Below are 6,162 nucleotides of genomic sequence, written 5' to 3'. Positions count from 1 at the left end.
TTTATGGACGAAACAACCTTCCTTTTTCATTCTAGGAAATAAATACATTAAACAAATCCCCAGATCTCGATGGCCTAACATCCGGCTGGCCACCACAGGCATGCCCAGGGCTGTTTGCAGGCCCTTAGCTGGGATGTGTGTGTGTGTGTGCGGGGGCAGTTTCCCTAATTTTCTTCTGCCCCCCCCTTAAATTTTATTTTCAAAAATTAATTTATTACAGAAATAAATCCACCACACACACTTGTTTGGTTGCTCCCCCATACTTTGAAGCTGGCGACGGGCCCGGCCGTTCGGCCCAATGCCCCCCACCCCTCCCTACCTGACTGACTCTGGAGCTCCTTCTCTGCGCTGCCAGGAGAGGGGACGTGGCAGAGGTGGGCACCCTCTCTGCCCAAGACAGAGCTGGCGCGCTCATCTAGTCTTCCCTCTTCTCCACACTTGGCATCTGCCTGGGCTGGGAGGGGTCCGTTGGAGCTTTACCTCCCCTTCTCCCCCTCCCCATCAGATTTGGGGTGTGTGTGGGTGTCCCCCCACTGCATTGCCTTTTTAAACCCTTTCCTGTCATGCTTGGAAAGGGACGGCTGGGAGGAAAGGCGCCTTTTAGCTCTGAGCAGGCGGGAAGGGAGAGAGGAAAGGAAGGGGGGCTCGCAGTGCAGCCCCTCCCTTCACATCACGCCCCACACATCAGCCCCTCCCCCAATTATCCTAGAAGGAGCATCCTTCTTTTCTGTCAACTTTGCAAAGAGGCACCCACCCTCTCAATTCCCATGAAAGCTGACTCACAAGGGAACCTGCACCACCGTCTGCTCAGAGGTCAGCCCCACTGAATTCAGTGGGGATTGCAGATTGAGGGTTGTATCCAGCTAAGCCCTCCTAAACCCACTGAAGCTGGACAGCCACCTGCAGGGAATGCTTTAATTTGGATTCCTGCATTGAGCCGGGGAGGGGGGCTGATGGCCTCATAGGCCTCTTCCAGCTCTAAGATTCCATGAAATTCATGGGTGCAGGAGGTGTAAAAATTGGAGGGAGAAATATCAATAATTTAAGATATGCAGACGATACCATACTCCTAGCAGAAGCCAGTCTTGATTTGAAACGAATGCTGATGAAAGTTAAAGAGGAAAGCACAAAAGCAGGCCTACAGCTGAACGTCAAGAAGACTAAAGTAATGACAACAGAAGATTTAAGTAACTTTGAAGTTGACAACGAGGACATTGACAACTTGTCAAGGGTTATCAGTACCTCGGCACAGTCATTAACCAAAATGGAGACAATAGTCAAGAAATCAGGCTAGGACTGGGGAGGGCAGCTGTGAGAGAACTAGAAAAGGTGCTCAAATGCAAAGATGCATCACCGAACACTAAAGTAAGGATCATTCAGACCATGGTATTCCCGATCTCTGTGTATGGATGTGAAAGCTGGACAGTGAAAAAAGCAGAAAAGAGAAAAATCATCTCATTTGAAATGGGGTGTTGGAGGAGAGCTCTGCGCGTACCATGGACTGGGAAAAAGACAAATAATTGGGTGTTGGAACAAATTAAACTATAACTATCACTAGAAGCTAAAATGATGAAACTGAGGTTATCATACTTTGGACACATAATGAGAAGACATGATTCACTAGAAAAGACAATGATGCTGGGAAAAACAGAAGGGAGTAGAAAAAGAGGAAGACCAAACAAGAGATGGATTGATTCCATCCAGGAAGCCACAGACCTGAACTTACAAGATCTGAACAGGGCGGTTTACGACAGATGCTATTGGAGGTCGCTGATTCATAGGGTTGCCATAAGTTGTGATCGACTTGAAGGCACATAACAATGGGTGCAGTTAGTCACACTCATTAATTTCTGTGGGTCTACCCTACGTAGGACTAGTGTTCGAAGCAAACCCTATGGCAGTACAATATTAGCCTGACTTCCCTGGGACCGTTGAATTCAGTAGGGCTTGCTTTTGAGTAGACCTGGCTACCGTCTCCCTACGAGGCTGGCTTCAGTCTCATATCACTTTTCTTGATGGGTTTTATCCAACGTGGGAGGAGGAGGTGGATCCTTAGGCTGCAATCCTAACCCCATTTACCAGGGAGCAAGTCTCATTGGACAGACTTCTGAGTAGACGTGGTTCCGTTTGCACTGCAAGGTGGTGACTCGCCAAGTTTGAAATTGTGTTTTTAACCTGAAGAGCTGCTGCCAGTCAGTGTAGACAACGCTTAGCTAGATGCACCAGCGGTCTGAACGACTAATTTAGGCCCATTCCTTTCAATGGGTCTATTCTGGGTACGCCTTGGTTGACTACAACTCTGTCTCCTACCTCAGGTTTAAAAAATGTTAGAAACTTACTCTTTTTTTAAAATGAAAGCTAAGAATCTGGGGGTTATGCTTCATGGGGGAGAACTTCCCTTTCTCCACCCCCCATCCCTGGAGATGCACACCCCACCAAACACACGCCAAGCAGAGCAATAGAAAAAGGAAAAGAGGTCTCTCCTTTGGGGGGGGGATTCTGATAGGGGAGATTTTCATCTCTGCCCTTCCGTGACTCAGGGTGGTTCCCAATTTCTCCCGGGCTAAGGCGAGACAGAATCGGAAGCGTCCGCACACCCTCAACCACTGGGAAAGAAGGGAGGATTTTATAGACTCTTGCAAAATCGGAGCGGCAAACTCGCCGCGAATCCTAACTCCACTGGCCTGGGAGAAAGAACGCCCGGTGAATTCCGTGGGGCTTCCTTCTGAGTAGACGCTGTTTGGCTTGCGAAGTGAAATGCTCGTATTTGTGTGGTTTGACAGCATAAAAACGGTATTATTTTTTAAAAAATATCTCAAACGTTTCATTGATCTCACGATCCACTTCCTTACACACACGCGCGCGCACACATCACTTTCCACTGACGAATTTGCAAGCCTTATTTTAGTCCTGCTAGCCGCGAGAGAGTCTTCCCTCCAAAAAACGGAAAAAACAAACGCGATCTTACCCTTTCCTAGTGTCAACCCTTTACAATAGCCATTGAGGTCCATCTTTTAGCGTGGCAATTTATCCCGATGCTCGAGTCTGCCTCTTGCAAACTAACCAACCCTCTCGTCCTCCTGGGACTCTCTGTGCAACATTTCCCCTGCGGTCCAATTGATGCCGAGGGTTTAAAGGGGAAAAACACGCATGCACGGCGAGAAGCGAACGGACGCAGCAACATAGAAAAGCTGTGGTTTCCCCCCCTTTTTTTAAAGGAGGAAGAAGAAAAGCAGAATAAAATAAGGCATTGTTATGGAGACAACTAGCCAAGCACCCCAAATATATCTATTTCTATATATGTGCCATATATAATATATAAATAGATATGTGCCTTATAGACAAATGTGAATGTACCTTTTTTGGAAATGCAACACCCGTCCGATATTTCTGTGGGATCGCAGGCGGTTTTGAGGCTTGATTCCTGATGGATTCCTGTCTTTGAGGGTGTGTGTCGGTTTTTTCCTGGGTGCCTAGTGGGTGTTCATTTGTGGTTTATCTGAATTCTCTTTATTATAGAAGCGGGGGGAGTAGTTTAACTCCGCACAGATACACCACTCGCAATAACTGGCCTGTCAAATTATCTCCTAGCAGAAGAGGGCAGAACCCAGTTGTTGGGAAATAAATAAATTTTGGAGGGGTGTGTGTGTGGTGTGTGAAATTTGATACATCCACAAAAACAACAACGCAGGATCTATGTACATGGATTGTTTGTTTATTTATTTGCAAAAGACTAAACACGGGCAGGTCCGAAATGGAAGGCAGAATGCGGAGCTAGCTTGAAACTGGATCTCGCCAGATGTAAACGAGACTCCCGGCTCCTGCAGGGATCAATCCGAATCGAAGCAGGAACGGAGCAAGAGTCGTTCCTCCGGTGGAACGAATCGAATCGCACTGGTTCAGGGGGATTACTCTACTTCTAGGTTACATTCACGTTCTTTAAGAACATATAGGGTTGCATCCACCTAAGTCCTACTCAGAGTAGACTCATTGACAATGAATCTAAATCAGACATATCCACTAACTTTCTCTCTCTGTTTGAGGAGGACTATAATCGGATGCAACCAATAGGGTGATTGTGGTTAGTTCAGTCATAAACCATATAATTATGATGGTGTTGATGCTTTTAAAGTTGTTAGATTATTCATTCATTCATTTGGATGATTTATATACCGCCCTTTGGACAGGGCGGCTTACAATAAGTAGATAGCAATACATTTAATCATTTTTTTAAAAAAAAAAGCTAGCCCATTGAAAACGCACAGCAACAAATGGCTGATTATGATGATTTATTTTATTTTATTTAAGCAACTGATATCATGTCTTCATCCCAGAAAAGCCGAGGGAGGCAAAATAATTATGATGATTTTGATGTCAGACCCGCTGGTAGATATTTTTTTGAAAAAGCCAGATTCGGGACCTTTTAAATATTTTATTGTGTATTTAGATGCGTGTTTATTCAATGAGCATGAACCACTCTTGGGTCCCGATTTGGCCAAAGAGACAGAAAAATAAACATATTAAATCAATTTTTAACGGGAACGCCTTTCTCAGAATCCAGCCTCATTCCGAAATCAGTCTGACCCGTTGAACTCAGTGGGGCTTCCTCCCAAGTTGGCATGGCTAGGATTGCGGTATAAGTAAAGATCTGCAAGATGATCGCAGAATAAAACAGGAAGGAATCTGGAGCTAGCAGGAACCTCATTTTCTCCTGGAAAGAAACATGAGCAACTCAAAGCCAATCGTTTCATTCTTACTTGGGAGTAAGAGCCATTGCAGCCTAAATCAGACTCTCAGAGAGAGAGAGAGAGATTTATTTCTTCTGGGTCTTTAATTTGATTTGGGAATTAAAGGGTGAAGAAAAGGGAGGGGGGTGAAAACTGCTTGGGGCGGAGCGGGTTTGTTTGCCCAGATGATGGTTTGGACAGTGGCGGGCTCTTGCCCGGGAATTGCTTCTCTGTGCTGAGCGGGAAATCAGGGCCGCCTATCTCTACAGGGAAATAAACAGTAATCTACACTGACCGGCAGCAGCTTTTTGGGGAAGGGGGGTACTCCCGGGTACCCCCACCCCTACCTGGAGAGGCCGGGGATAGAACCTGGGACTTTCCGCAGGCAAAGAGTGTGCTCTACCACATAGGGATATAGGGAATTGCCTTATACCGAGTCAGACCATTGATCCATCCAGCCCGATATTGTCTGCACTGACTGACAGCGCCTCCCCAGGGTTTTAGGCAGGGCGCGTTCCCAGCCCTACTTGGAGATGCTGGGATTGAACTTGGGACCTTCTGCATGCAGATGTGCTGCTCCACCTCTGAACTGTGGTCTCCTCCCTTAAAGACAAACTAAGGTTCCAGTCCTCATGTTTCCAAACAAAGAGCTCCTTAAATACAAACGTAGGAAGTGGCCTTCCACCAAGTGCTCCGTCCAGCTCCGTATTGTTTATACCGACTGGTAGCGATTCTGCAGGATTTCAGGCAGGTTCCCCTCACACCCAGCCCTTTAAGGCGATGCCCGAGATTGAACCTGCGACCTTCTGCATGCAAAGCGGATGCTCTACCATGGTACACGATGGTTGCCCCGAATGCCCAGAGGAGGCTGTCTTGTATCCCGTTGTACCATTGGCCCATCTAATTCAGTATTGTCTACACCGACTGGCAGGGACTCCCTCCCACTACCTGGAGCTGCCATCGGGGATTGCACCTGGGCCCTTCTGCATGCAAGGCAGATGATCTACTACTGATGCTCTAGGGCCCTTCCCAAATATGGACACAGGGGGCTGCCTTACACTGAGTTAGACCGTTGGGCCATCTAGCTCAGCATTGTCGACACTGACTGGCAGCAGCTCTCTAAGTTTTCAGGCCCTAACCGGAGCTGCCATTGGGGATTGCACCTGGGCCCTTCTGCACGCAAGGCAGATGCTCCGCCGCTGAGCTGCGCTCCTTGCCTGAATGCTTGCTGGGTGGGTCCTATCGGTTCGTGGCTGATCGCCTGCGATTGGAATCGCATCCAGCTAAGTCCCGCTCAGAGGCAGACCCGTCGCAATGCCCGGAGCTGAGTCAGTCCTGCTCATTCACTTCAATGGGCCTCCTCTGAGAAGGACCAGCACTTGGATACAAATTCATTCATTAACCGATTAATAAGTGGGATGGACGACAGCAGCAA

This window comes from Rhineura floridana, chromosome 18 (assembly GCF_030035675.1).
Source record: "Rhineura floridana isolate rRhiFlo1 chromosome 18, rRhiFlo1.hap2, whole genome shotgun sequence".
Taxonomy (NCBI): Eukaryota; Metazoa; Chordata; class Lepidosauria; order Squamata; family Rhineuridae; genus Rhineura; species Rhineura floridana.
The sequence above is the reverse complement of the archived record's forward strand: the minus strand, read 5'-3'. Positions refer to the sequence as shown.